Below are 14,678 nucleotides of genomic sequence, written 5' to 3'. Positions count from 1 at the left end.
ATGGTTTAAATTTTAAAAAAATGCAGTTTAACTATATATGTAATAAGGAAGGATGTAAATCTGACATGGTAAGCAACAAGCATTTATGAAGTGCCCAGAAGTGACCCCTCCCTTCAAGGTGCTCACCACCTGTCCAGGGAGGTGGTGAGAACAATGTGGTCAGTGCTAGGGGTTGGACTGAACATTCTGCTATGGAAAGAAAAGGGAACCTAACTCAAGAAAGATACTATTTTGAAGAATGTGTCAGCCAGGGAAGGGCATTCCAGGCAGAGGAACAGCATGGAGGATTGAGATGACATGGTATGTTTGCAGAACTAAAAAACAGCTCAAAAGTGGAGGCAGGTAGAATACAAGACAGGGTAAAAAGTAGTATAATTTATTAAGTGTTGATTTGTATGATCTATGCTATTCACTTTTGTACATTATCATGGTTAACCCTATGATAACATTTGTGGGATAATTTTATTAGTCAAGGTAATTAATTCAGCCATAATATATAAACCCTGAACTCTCAGTTTGCTGTTGCTTCCTTGGATGGAAAGCAATAAAAGTCTGTTTTCCACCTCATAAGTTTCACTGTGGGTCAGGCAGCCTTTTTAATCTCTAGCAGCCATGACATCTGGAACGTGTAGCCTCCTGGGCCACACAGCAGAGGAAAAGAAAGATAGGGGAGGTGCTCTCATTCCTAACTGCTTATAGTCACTTCCACTTGCAGTCAATGGGCCAGAAATAGTCACATAGCCCCAACTTCACTGCAAGAGAGGCTGGGAAGTGCAGAGAAGCACATGGATATCTGGTGAGCACTAACTGTTCCTGCTTTGGGCAAATATTTTAATTAGTTATTTATCACTGCAAAATAATATGACCACAAATCTAGTGGCTCAAAACAATCCATATTTATTATCTCACTTGCTGTGGGTCAGGAGTCCAAGCACAGCTTAGCTGGATCCTCTGTTTCAGAGTCTCAGAAGGCTGTAATCCAGATGTTGGCTGGGATTGGGGTCTAATCTGTGGCTTGATTAGAGGAGGGTCTGTTTTCAAGCTCACATGATTGTTGGCAGAATCCAGTTGCTGGTGAACTGTTTGACTGAGGTTCTCAGTTTCTTGCTGGCTGTTCAACCGAGGCCTCCCTTAGCTCCTTGTCACTTGGGGCTCCCCAGCGTGGCAGCTTCCCTCTTCAAAGTGAGCAAGGGATAGAATCTCTAAAAAGGCTGATGTTGAGATCTTATGTAATGTAATCATGGAATGACATCTTGTCACCTTTACAATATTCTATTGGTTAGAACCATTGCCGGTCCCACCTACATCCAAGGGAGTGGATTATACAAGGATGGGAGAACCAGGAGGTGGGAACAAGTGGAAGCAATCTTGGAGTCTGTTCACCACAGTACTATTATGATGTCCCTATTCATCAGAAAAGGAACTTGGGCCACAGACTGGTTAAATGATTTGTCTTAAGCCCTCACAAGTAAGGAGAAGAGCTGGAATTCTGGTCCATTTGTTTCTAAAACCCATAATTTTAATCACTATACTCTACTACTGGATTATGAAGAGCTTTCTATTGTTAGAAGAAGGTTGGATTTTATATCCTGTAGATATTGGAAAGTAACAGGATCAGATTTTTATTTTAGATAGGTCAGTTGACTATCGGATTGGATTTGAGAAGGGAAGACTAACAGCAAGAAGCAATTTAGGAGATTCTTCCAAGAGTTTAGATTAGAGATGATGAGGGTTGAGGGCTTCAGATGGGACAATGATCAAAGGGATGGAGTAGAGGGGACATATCTGAGAACTACTGGGGATGTGGGTAAAATTGGCAGGACTTGTGGATTCGGTGTTGGTGATGAGTCAGAGAGACTACTCAAGGATTAACCCCTGGGTACGTGCAAGCCAGAATCATGATCACCTCTCATCCTCCTCTTGTACCACCCTCGTCCTCATCTACCACACTCCACATGTTTGCCTTATTTCTAGTTTTAGGAACCATCAAGCTTATTCCACTTCATGGCCTTTGTACTTCCTGGACAATGCTTTCCCTAAATCTCTCTCCTCTCTTAGGCCTCACTATTCTGAGTTTTACTGTATCCACAGCATAAATCATTATTTGAAAATATCTTGATATTTTTGTATTTGTTTATTTGTTTTCTTTCCTTGTTAGTAATGTAAACTCCTGGAGTACAGAGGCCTCATTCATGGTATTCATCTCTGAGAGCCCAGTGTTAAGTGGGCTGACATGTATTGAGGACTCAATGCATGAGACAGAGTAAATGAATGATGGACTAGGAATAAATGGGGAGAAAAGCTCATTGAGACTAGTTAGAAGTCAAATGGTGGGTAAAGTGGGAGGAGGGTGTTAGAGACTTTGGAGAGTAAAATATGGTAGACTGTGAGGGACTACTGGAATTCAAAGTTTCAGAGGGCAAGAGCTGGGTATAAAAATGTCCACAGTGTGACCATTGGAATGGATAGCTGACATGGAGTAGAGGTGAAGGTCACCAGAGTGTAAGAGACCAAGGGCCTTTGAGGCCAGGCTACTGGCTCAGAGCTCTGTGTTCCAGGCAAAATATTATAGCAGCAGAGGGTCCTGTTCGACTGTGAACATGGTGCTCATGTCTGATGATTGAGAGGAAGACACTTGGACCCAACAGGGAAACGAAGAGAGCAGTGGTTGGGTGGGATGGTAATTGCTCCAAATGGGCAGGGGATTTTTCATTATGGTAGACCTTCCAAGTGCTTTTAACAATAATGCTACAAGGTAGGCTCTGTTGTTATTCCTCTTTACAGGTGAGGAGAGCGAAGGGGGAAGGAATAAAGTAACTTGCCCCTGGTCATAGAGCTGATAAATATTGGGTGCTGGGTTCAGGCCAGGAAACCTGATTCCAAAACCAACTTTTCTAAGCTGATCTCAGTTCAGAACTCATGACTCTTCACTCCTCAGTCCCAGATTTATTTCAGAGAATCAGAAAAATTTATAGCTTAGAGAGCAAGAAGGCTAATCCACTCCTCTAATTCATTCATTCATTTGTTCCCAAATATTTACTTATTTATTTTCATTTTTGTTTATTTATTTATTTTGGCCACACTGGGCAGCTTGTGGGATTTTAGTTCCACACCCAGGGATCAAACCCAGGCCCTCGGCAGTGAAAGTGCGGAGTCCTAACCACTGGACCGCCAGAGAGTTCCCCCAAATACTTATCGGGCTCCTGCTCTGTATCAGGTACTGTTCTTACCATTTTATGTTCATTATCCTTTGAATCCTCTCAGTCACATTATTGTTGAGAAGTATCATTTTCCCCAGTTTATAAAGAAGAAAGTATTTCAGCATCTCTGTAGTGCTGGGTATAAAGTGAACCTTTCATCAGTTCTAGTTGAATTTACTTGACTTGAACACATTTACAACAAAATTGGTTGAGTTGAAGGATGCTACCAGCATAGGTCCTCAGCCTAAGACATTTGTTCCCTTAGCACTTTCTTCTTTAATTCTAAATACTTCTATTTGAGTACCATCTATGAAGAAGCTGCAAAATTTATTCAAATGGAACCAAAAAAATGATGGTTCAGCAGCTTCTGGTCCAAAAAATTTACATTTCTCCACACATCAAATTATAGAGGGACAGATGCCAAACTTTTATAGAATTCTAGTTCAACCAAATTAGTTTCTCTTCTCTCTGCTTGCCAAACACAGGGCAGACTCTCTTTACTCCCAGTGAAAACGTATTTGTCACAGGCATCAGCCAGCTCTCTAAAGATTCTCAGAAATCATTGTGAGCTCAGCAACTCCTGTTCCCGGAAAACCCTTTCCAGGTTGATCCTGTGAAAGTACCTCATTATCATCACTCTCTCGAGCTTATATTGTACCTTCTGGGCCACGTGTAAGGCACTACGCAGATCACTAAGACACAAGGCTTTCAAGGACAGGGACAGGTAACCCAATTCTATCATGTCATTACTAGAGCCCAAGTCCCAGTAGGAACATAATAATTGGCTATTCCTCGTACAGTTATTCTACATGGGATAGGATAAAAATGACAGCTTAGGTGAGTGTTCCCAGCTTTTATTTCTGCCAAGTAAATTAGGCTCTGTTTTTGCCACTGCTCATTTCTGTCCCCTCCAACTCCCCCAGAGAAGGATTCACTGATTGGTGAACCGGTCAGGATAATGGGCTGAGAGATAAACACCCCATTCCTATGAAACAGTAGTGAAAGGGAACAGGAACGTGGGACTTTCTTTCCCAGAGGCCCTTGAGAATGGGGAGCTGGCACTATGAAAGTGCCATACATACAGTACAACTTACCTACCATTAAGGAGCGACAAATTTCTCTGAAAAAAAGCAATATTTAGAAACTGCCCCATTTACCTTACCAGTGTGTTATTTTATTTCCTATATTTTAGGTTTATATGAGAAAACATGAAGCAACCTGGTCAGTAGCTCAAAGTTTGTTTGCTTTTAAAATAAAAAAAATTTAAAAATTAATATAGTACAAATGAACAGTGACTAGAACATTCAGGGTAATTTAATATAATTCAATTCCATTAAATATCATTGCAGTAAAGAGGGATTAAAGGTTTGACAGCTGCAGTCTAAGTATAGCAATTAATGTAGTTGGAACTCAGGAATCTAAAAACAACCCCATTACATTTGGCTAAATCAAAGGATCTAAAGAGCAGACGTTGAATCATTATTGGATTAACAGAGGATTGTTGATGTTACACCACTTAAATCGTAGGTCTTAATCCCTACAATAAAGTCAAACATTACAGTGTTTGCAAAGCAGAACAACATCCTGGGACTGGGAGATCCATTTCATCTGCACTTTCCTGCGGTCACATTGACACCTACTCACAGTGGCCCCTGGAATGAGTTAACAGTGCATCTGGCCAGGGATGTCAGAATAATTAGGGGCCAGACTTAGAGGTGGAAAGTGACCACCTAACTGTGATCTGGGAGATTCTGGAAATAGTCTCTAAACCAAAATCATATCCTCTGCCCTCTGACAGGATTATGGGCCTTTGGATCTTAAGGGTTTTTCAGACTTTTCAACATTTCCGTTGCTAAAGAGACTTGGTTCTGTCTTCAAGGCACAAGATTTGCAGTTCTGACTGCTGTCACTAGATGGATGGCGCTTGAACTAAGCATATGATATATGCTGATATATGATAAGCATATAATTGAGTAATGCAATGATTTCATCCTGGACGACCCCAAGGTGTGATGAGGTTAACAATCTAGCTGGCTAATCCTATCCCACCATTTGATTTAAAAAAAAAAAAAAAAAGACATACTAGCTAAATGCAAGAGCTACTTCATTTAATAAGACATAAATGAATAACATGATACCTCTTTACATTAAAATTGCAATTTTACTTACCTAGGCTTCCAAAATTAAGATGAAATTTTCCTTAACACTGTACAGCTCTGAAACTATATTTCAGAACCAAATTTTATGTAACTGTTTTTGTCTGAGGGAGTTTTTTTTTTTTTTTTTTTCTGGCTGCATTGAGGCTCAGGACCCAATCTCCTCAGGTACCTTTCTACTTCTATTCCTTTTCACAGGCTCAGTGGCAAAGTTCCACTCTGTTCCCTCTTTCTCTGCTCCTTTGATTTCTCTCACCATATTTCATTGAAGAAAATCACCACGAAATCATGATAATCGTGTACTAAATTTGGTCCTGGGAAGGCATTTGCCTAAGCATTCCCAACATTCCATTTAGCCACTCCCACTCAATTCCTGCCACACCTATCTGCTCCCAAACTCTCAAAAAAAAAAACAGTTGGGAGATGAACACAAGTCAGTCACGATGTCTGCCTCAAACCTCTGGCCTAATTTGTCTTTCACATCTTTCTTTGAAAGATCGAAAACAGATTTTGAAGAGAATACAATGGCAGGGTGTTTTTTTTTTTCTGTTTTAAATACAGTTGTAGAACTTCTGTTAAGGATGTGCTGCCAGCTTAATTCTGAATCTTGCTTCAACTCCTCCTAGAAACCACACAAAGAATTTTTTGAAAAGTCACAAAATTTGTTTACACCGAAGCCAGGAGACAGAGAAAACCTATCCACTCCATTTACATGTGAAGAGCTGCCAAGAACAGCTGAGACCTGTACAAGGCCACAGGAATCCAGGTGGGACACATCAAGGGAAGAATGGGAGATACAGGGGGCTTAGTGGAGGGGAATCTCAGAAGTCTCTAGAGAAGTGTTCCCTCAGCAGGGGAATGCTCTACCCTACCAGGGAACTGCTGCTAGTAAGGATTAGATCAAAGAGATTAGAAATGCTGGGAAAGGGTGAGAAAGAAAGGTGTGGAAGGTGCCTGAGGGATCCAAAGTTGGCACATTTCAGAAAGCGTCAACAAAATAGACACTCAAAAAGTGTGGGGACCACGTTGGAAGGTGGAAGGCAGATTCTGTCTCCTGGTTGCAGTAATTGGTGAGGGAACATAGGGGACTGTAGAGCTGGCTGCAGAAGACACCTTGAACCAGGGTAAGTTCAGGGAGGCAGACAAGACGTGGCTACACAAGAGTGCCATTGTTAAAAGGAGACATTCCTCACCATACACAGAGGAGGTAGAGCTCTAAGTTGCTAAGGCAGGAAAGCGACCTTGGCCTTTATTCCTCCTCATCTATCCCTCCACCTCTAACCTCTTACAAAAGCTGGTTCAGGACAATGCAACAACAACAACAAAACTTATAGGGAATGTATAGTAGTCATCCAAAAATCCTCTAAGAAAATATGTGGGAAAGAACAGCAAGGTATTTCTATAGCCAAAGAAAAGTTTTCAGGAAAAATTGCCATAGAGCAGACAAGAATCATAATCAAACACTGTATCATTAATTTGAAAAAAAAATTAAATGAATCCCAAATATCAAAGCCGAGATAGATAAACTCAAGGAAGAGAGGAACAGACAACAGAAGATGATGGCAGAACTCAGGAAAGAAAACAAAGTTACAGAAATAACAAAAAAATTGGAAACGGCATGAGGGAGATTTGACAACAGTGAAGAGCACAGAGGATAGAAATGGGAAAAACAAGCAAAATAAAAGAGAAATAAAGAGACAGAATTAGCAACAAATCACAGCTACAGAAGTGAAGAAGTGAAGCAAAGCATAGTCTACATGCTTAATTGGAATTCCAAAGAAGAAACCCAAAAGACAGCAACAGAATGAATATTTTAACATATAATTAAAGAAAGTTCAGGGCATACTAAGCAACAGAGAGTTGGCCCAGAACCATCAACATTAAGTCACACTTTGGTGAAATTGTTGTCTAAAGATACAAAACAAAGCACTTTTGGAATCCTTTAAAGATATAGAAAGAATCATTGCCTTTTGGGAAGCCAGGCAAAAGGATGAACTCACTTTTGAGGGCAATAAAAGCAGGAAGGCATCAGACTTCTGTTACAGAAAGTTTCAGTATGAAAAACAGTGAAGAAACATCTACAGTATGTTCAAGAAAAGAAAGTGAGTCAAGAATTCTAACTCCACCAAGGCTTACTTTAAGTAAAAAGAGGAAATTTTTAATTTTATTTTGAAGTCATCTTTAGGGAATCTGATTAATCAGAGTTCTTTTATACTCCTATCAAAGTTCAATACATTGTCTTACACATGTGTGCATCCACAGCTGTATACATGAGGTTAGCTCTGCCTCCTTAGACCAGACATAAGATCTATCCTAAATTGTGTGTGTGGGAATGTTTTATTTGCTTTTAACTTTGTGTAAATGTATTTTGCTGTATATGATCTTCTGAAACTTCAAATCTAATACCCCATGAATGATAAGCGGTACAGTTAGTCCATATACCGTTTTATTAGTCAGACAGAAACCACACCAGATACTTGATGAGAGAGATTTGATCTAAAGCACTGGTACCAGGTATAAAGTTGTTTCCCACTGAAAGGGTAAAATGAGAACTCTGAGGTATCACAGAGGTAGAAACTGTAGGAAGGCACTACCGTCCCCTATGGCTAAGAAAACAAAGGAAACTAAGGGACAAACTTAGAGAAGGGTCTCCTGGGCCTGAAACAGAGGCCTCTGAGGAGGCAGCACTGCTCAGGTGATGCAGGTCTCTCTGAGCCCAGAGGAGGGGCCCCAGGCCTCTGAGGAGGGGTGGCTGCCTCTGCTGAGGTGCTCTTACCGAATTGGTTCTGCAAGTGATGGGAAAACTACAAGCTGGATTCAGCTGCTGCTTCAGGAATGAGCTGCCACTGCTGCTGTGAAGAAGGGTTGCTGGGGGTGAGGTTGCAGGGACAGGAAAGGGGAAGCCGACAGGAGGAGGGAGCCCCTTCTTCCTCCCCTGGAACTGAAGCCTCATCTACTGCCCCCTGTTGACAGAGCTTTTAATGGAGACCGCTGGGAAAGCAGTGGGCTTTGCAGTCTCTCAGTGTCTATATCACAAGGTTGGTTGTAGAAGAGTGAACTTGGAGCTAAGGGACAACACCTTTATACCTGACACAACCACTAACAACAAAAAAGTTCTGCCAAGGAAGCTAAGATTTCTGAGGTGTCATGAGAAAAATTGCATGTGTTAGAATAGTTGAAATATGGTACATTGCTGATTGGCTCATATTGTTGGATTTAGCTGTAGATACTTCATTTTGACTGCTGTATAACATTCCACTATGGGAATATACTGTGATTTATCTATTCTTCTGTTGGAAAGCTTTTGGATTGTTTCCAGGTTTTGCTACTGCAACGATACTATCATGAATATTTTTGCACTTGTCTTCAAATATATTTGTCAAGATTTTCTTTTGGATGGAAATGTGATTGTGAAATTGCTGGCTCTTAGAGTTTGTAAAAGTTCAATCTTAAACTATTTTACCAAGGCACTCTCCACAGTAGTTGTAACAATTTACATTGTAAGCTGAAATTGACAGATCCTGTTGTAAGATATTTTCTCCAGGACTTGGTATTATCAGATAGTTTGAATATGTAAGAGCTCAGGGAATATTGTTCGTGTGAACATGGTATCCAGTGGAACAATTACTCTTTCAAAAGAAACTACAAGACACAGTGCAGCCAATGAATAGATGACTGGGGAAACTTTGACAAAGGACTGGTGGTGAGAACTGCAGTTTCACACATCTGATCATCTCCATGACATCTTCCTTTGGATGACTAATAGACATCTGAAACAGAACATGTTTAGAGATGAACTCCTGCTATCCCCACCAAATCTGTTCTTTTTAGATGTCTCCCCCATCTTAGTTAATGCCAACCTCATCTTTGCAGTTGCTAAGACAACAAAACTTGGAGTCACCTTGAATCTTCATTTTCTCACATTCCTTATCAGCAAAACCTTTTGGATCTACCCTCAGAATGAGTCAAGAATTCCATCACTTCTCATGATCTTCACAAGGTTACCACCCTGGTCCAAGCCACCATCATTTTCCATCTGGTTCATGGTGATAGCCTCCTAACCGTTCTCTCTGATTCTGTCTTTGTCTCCCTTCAGTCTGTTTCTCCATCTAGCAGTTTCAGTGATCCTTTAAATCCTGTGATGGATCCCTGTATAATTTAGAGTTAAATGTGAAAATCCTTATTATCTCAAAGTACATCCTTCCAGTGTCCTACAGGGTCCTGTGTGAGCTGGTCCCCCTTAACGTTCAGCCTCATCTACCACTTCAGCCCTTTCTCATTCCATTTCAGCCACATGGCTCTGCTATTTCTCGAATAAGCTGGGCATGCTCCTGCTTAGGGCCTTTGCACTGGTTGTCTACTCCGCCTGGAATACTCTTCTCAGCTGTCTGCACAGCTCAGTCTTTCTTCAAGGCTTATTTAAAGATCACTTTCCTAAGGGCTTCCCTGGCTACCCTGATTAAAATTGCAAACTGCCCCACTCAATGACATTACCTATTCACTTTTCCTTGAGTTAATGTTCTTTAAAGCACCTATTACCATGTAATAAACAAATATTATATTTCCTCACACTAAAGAAACCATCAGTTACAAGAAACACTATAATGTTATGTTAATTTAATTAATTATGAAATAAATCAAATTAAAAATTACTACCTATAAGACTGACATGTTGCTTTTTTTTATTACTTCAGAATTACTTTACACTCACTGAAGGAGCTGTTTTAGACTTATCTACACATTGGTTTTATTATATATCACTCTTGTGCAAACCAAACAGGAAAATATCAGCAAAATACATCATTTAAGATATTCCTAAAACTTTGTCATATTCAGACGAAGTTAAATATGCCCTGGATCATGTAACTCAGACCCATTGACATGGCATCTCTCCACTCAGCACCATATTTTGTGCCATCAGGAGTTTGGTGTTGCACCATTCTCAGCGTGCTCTGCTGGTGTCTCCAGGATTTTGTCCCAAAATGCTAACTTCACTCTTATCAGTTCTGAGGCATGTGAACAGGCAGTAACAGCTACATCTTGATTGACACCAGGCCAACAGCAGCTGTAAGACAAACAAGTCTCTGGGGTGTGAAAATGTGCAAAAATGTGTACCTCAAAATAAAGTATGGTATTTTAGTTATTTGTTTATTGCCTATCTCCTTGTATGAGATGGTACACTTGAAAAGGGCAGGAGTTTTCTGTTTTGTTTCCTGCTGTAACCCCGAGGCCTAGGACGATCCCTGGCACTTAGTTGCTAATTTATTCTGCTGTACTAAGAACCATTAAATTAGAATAATGAATCCTGCTTTTTAGGCTCCACAAAACCTCTGTAAGATTATTATGAAGGGATTAATTCTCCTGCCCTGAGTTATGCTTTGTTTTTAAAATTGGCAACAATTTAGGACTCTTTATTTAGACCTCTATGGGGTTCTGATTCTAAATTAGACATTTTCCATTCGTGCCTTTTATAATTTCTAACAAGAGTAGGAAAAGCTTTAGTAAAGCTAACGGATGGATGAACGTACTGCACTCTGAGATGTTATACCTTTGATAACATTCTTTCTGAGCACACCACTGCTTAAACAAGGGGGTCAAAAACATTTATAAATAGAAACTGTCATTTATCAGAGCTATGATTGATAAAAGGAGAAATATTGTTCAGATGGATCACTGGAAATTTTCTTGTCAGAATGAACCAAACCAAATTCATGTGGTGTGGTGTCTTCTGATTTCATTTTGTCAAATGAGCACCTACTCTAAGAGCATCTATTCTACAAAGAAGACAGGGGGACAAGTTCTAACCTTGATTCCTTCACTTGGTGCCTTTAACAACCAGATACATTCAACTGGCATTTATTGAGAATCCACAGGTCCATGATGGATAAGAAACTATGCAGTAAGGGAAACAGCTCAGATAAAACTAGCAGGCCTACAGGGAAGATAATTCCAAATGCATTATTTAAGTCCCCATATCCACTGGGGGGACTGGTTCCAGGAGACCCCTTGGATTCCAAAACCTGCATATGCTCAAATCCCTTATATAAAATGACGTAGTGTGCTCGGGCCCTTGGTATCTGCGGTTCCGCATCCGAATCGGAAGAGCCGACTGTACTGAGACCAGCTTCTTCCACAAATGGTACAAAGGACCTAATCAAGTACAAAAGAGAGCTTAATTCTGAACTTAAAATGTAAAAGCTTTCATTTTCTAGTGTAATTACACAATAATTATAGTAATCTCACTTTTATTTTTTAACTAAATTAAGCTTTAAATGGATTTTTTTGGGCAATTATATCATTGCTTTTAACTTGATTTACAGAGTCCACCTAAGATTTGAAACCATGCACATTCTGTTGATTTCTGTTGTATCAGTGAGTAGTTAAGAGAGTGAGCTTCCAAAGGAATAACAACAGTTTGACTTACGACTTTTGAAGATGGTGCCATCGGGCTTCCCTGGTGGCGCAGTGGTTGAGAGTCCGCCTGCCGATGCAGGGGACACAGGTTCGTGCCCTGGTCCGGGAAGATCCCACATGCCGCGGAGCTGCTAAGCCCGTGAGCCACGGCTGCTGAGCCTGCGCGTCCGGAGCCTGTGCTCTGCAACAGAAGAGGCCACAACAGTGAGAGGCCCGCGAACGGCAAAAAAAAAAAAAAAAAAAAAAAGGATGTGGCACATATATACAATGGAATATTACTCAGCCATAAAAAGAAACGAAATTGAGTTATTTGTAGTGAGGTGGATGGACCTAGAGTCTGTCATACAGAGTGAAGTATCAGAAAGAGAAAAATAAATACCGTATGCTAACACATATATATGGAATCTAAAAAAAGAAAAAAAGTGGTTCTGAAGAACATAGGGGCAGGACAAGAATAAAGATGCAGATGTAGAGAATGGACTTGAGAACATGGGGAGGGGGAAGGGTAAGCTGGGACGAAGTGAGAGAGTGGCATGGACTTATATATGCTACCAAATATAAAATAGATAGCTAGTGGGAAGCAGCCACATAGCACAGGGAGATCAGCTTGGTGCTTTATGACCACCTAGAGGGGTGGGATAGGGAGGGTGGGAGGGAGGGAGACGCAAGAGGGAAGAGATATGGGGGCATATGTATATGTATAGCTGATTCACTTTGTTATAAAGCGGAAACTAACACACCATTGTAAAGCAATTATACTCCAATAAAGATGTTAAAAAAAAAAAAAAGAAATGATGTTCAGCCTCTTAATGATGGAGGGTTTATAAAATCAATTACAGCCCAAATATAAGGCTGGCCAACTAAGGTGTGGCCTGGGGCACCAACCAATAAGGAGTCTAAAACTCATTTTTTTCTTCACTTTGGAAATGTGATGCTAGTTAACTCTGGTTTGGCTAGTTACCTGGAATTCAGCTCATTTAAACCCAGATTCAACATTTTACCTAAAAAATCATCTTTTTCTCCCCATTTCCATCACTATTTCTATTGTTCTCCCAGTCAACTAATCTATACTTTTCTCATCTTCAACAATGTTCTCTCCACAATCATTCATCTTGATTTTTAAAATGTCTTTCTCCTATATGCTTCTTCCCATCAACCATGCTTCCAAAACCAGGGCAGACCCTTACTGGCTCATTCTTAAATTAATAAAGTAACCTCCTCGCTATTGGCTCCTGAGTTTACCCACTTTAGCTCCTCTCGCATATAATTGCCTGATAATATTGCTGGTCACTCACAAGGGTGTAAAGTCACCACCTTTAGGAAAAGCATAATCAATACTCTCTTGGATAAGGCATAAGGTCACCTTAGTCCAGAATTTAAGCATGCTACAATTTGTCCCCAGATTACTTTTCCAAACCAATTCCATTCTATTCTTTAACAAGGACACATTCTTGGCTGACTACCTAAGAAGCATCTGACGTATATTTTTAAAATACCCATTTTCAGGCATCACCCAAAATCTAAAAGCCTCCTGAGTGATTCCAGTGTTTGGAATCCACCATCTTATAGCACACACTTCTTAATCCCATATTCGTAAATAAGCTTGTTTTCCCCCGAGTTCTGTATTATCCTTCCTTTTTCTCTCTGCCTTGATATGTGTCTGTCCTTCAATGACCAGGTCAAGCCTGGCTTGCTTCCTAATCTTCTCCCAATCATCCAAGCCATAAAAATCTCTTTCAGCTTTTGACTCCTATAGTACATATTCTATCACTCATTTGTCACATATACATTATACATAGCTTTCTTTTCTTTATTAAAAGCTCTTTTTCTTCTCCTTCCTTCTTTTTCCTCTTCTCTTTTCTTTACTTCCCCCTCCTTCTACGTTTTAATAAATGAAACATATGATGCAGGGAAGTTTCCTGTGTAACCTCTTGGTTTATGGTTTACATGTGTCTTTTCTTGGGTTTCCAGCCACTGCATTAGATTAGAGATTAGGTCCCTTCCTCTCTCTCATATCCTCTGTGGTATACTGCACAGAGTGGGTGCTCAATAATATGTTGAAAATATTTCACAATGAGATAGTTTTGTGGGATACAATTGAGACAATAGAAAAGAAAGCTTCTAATATGAAAGACACAGACCAAGACAAGCAAACGAAAGGATCATGGAGGAAACAGATAGTTCAGGGAGAAAAAAATAGATTTAAAACATCTATCATGTCCTCAGAGAGATAGGAATAGATATTGCATCCATGAAGCAAGAGGAGACAATATAAAGGGATTATCAAACAACCAAGAAAACTTTGGATGTTAAAAACATGCTGGCAAAAATTAAAAATTCAGTGTAATACTGGAAGATAAATTTGAGGAAAATCTTCCAGAAATGACAACAACAACATGAAGATAAAGACATGGATTATACATATGAAAAACAAAATATAGTGGTAAGGGTAAGTACATAGTCAAATTCAGAATATTCCAATACTGTAACATGGTGGACTCTTAGTCACTTAACTCTACTATAAAGGTTAAACGACTGATGTATTGAAAATAACTATAGTTCCAACAATTTGTTAATGGATACACAATATAAAAAGATGTAAATTGAGCAATCAGGCAAGAAAAAGAAGTAAAAGTTATTCAAATCATAAAAGAAAAGTAAAACTGTCTCTGTTTGCAGATGGCATAATATTATATATAAAAATCCTAAAGACTCCACTAAAAAACTGTTAGAACTAACAAATTCAGTAAAGTTGCAGGATATAAAGTTAACATACAAAAACTGGTTGCATTTCTTTTTTTTTTTTTTTTTTTGGTTTTTTGTTTTTAATTTTAGGCCTCACTTCTTGGCATGCAGAATCTTAGTTCCCCAACCAGGGATCAAACCCGTGCCCCTTGAAGTGGAAGCA

This window comes from Aethalodelphis obliquidens, unplaced genomic scaffold (genome assembly GCF_003676395.1).
Source record: "Aethalodelphis obliquidens isolate GAN/ISIS:26980383/991018 unplaced genomic scaffold, ASM367639v1 scaffold36, whole genome shotgun sequence".
NCBI lineage: Eukaryota > Metazoa > Chordata > Mammalia > Artiodactyla > Delphinidae > Aethalodelphis > Aethalodelphis obliquidens.
The sequence above is the reverse complement of the archived record's forward strand: the minus strand, read 5'-3'. Positions refer to the sequence as shown.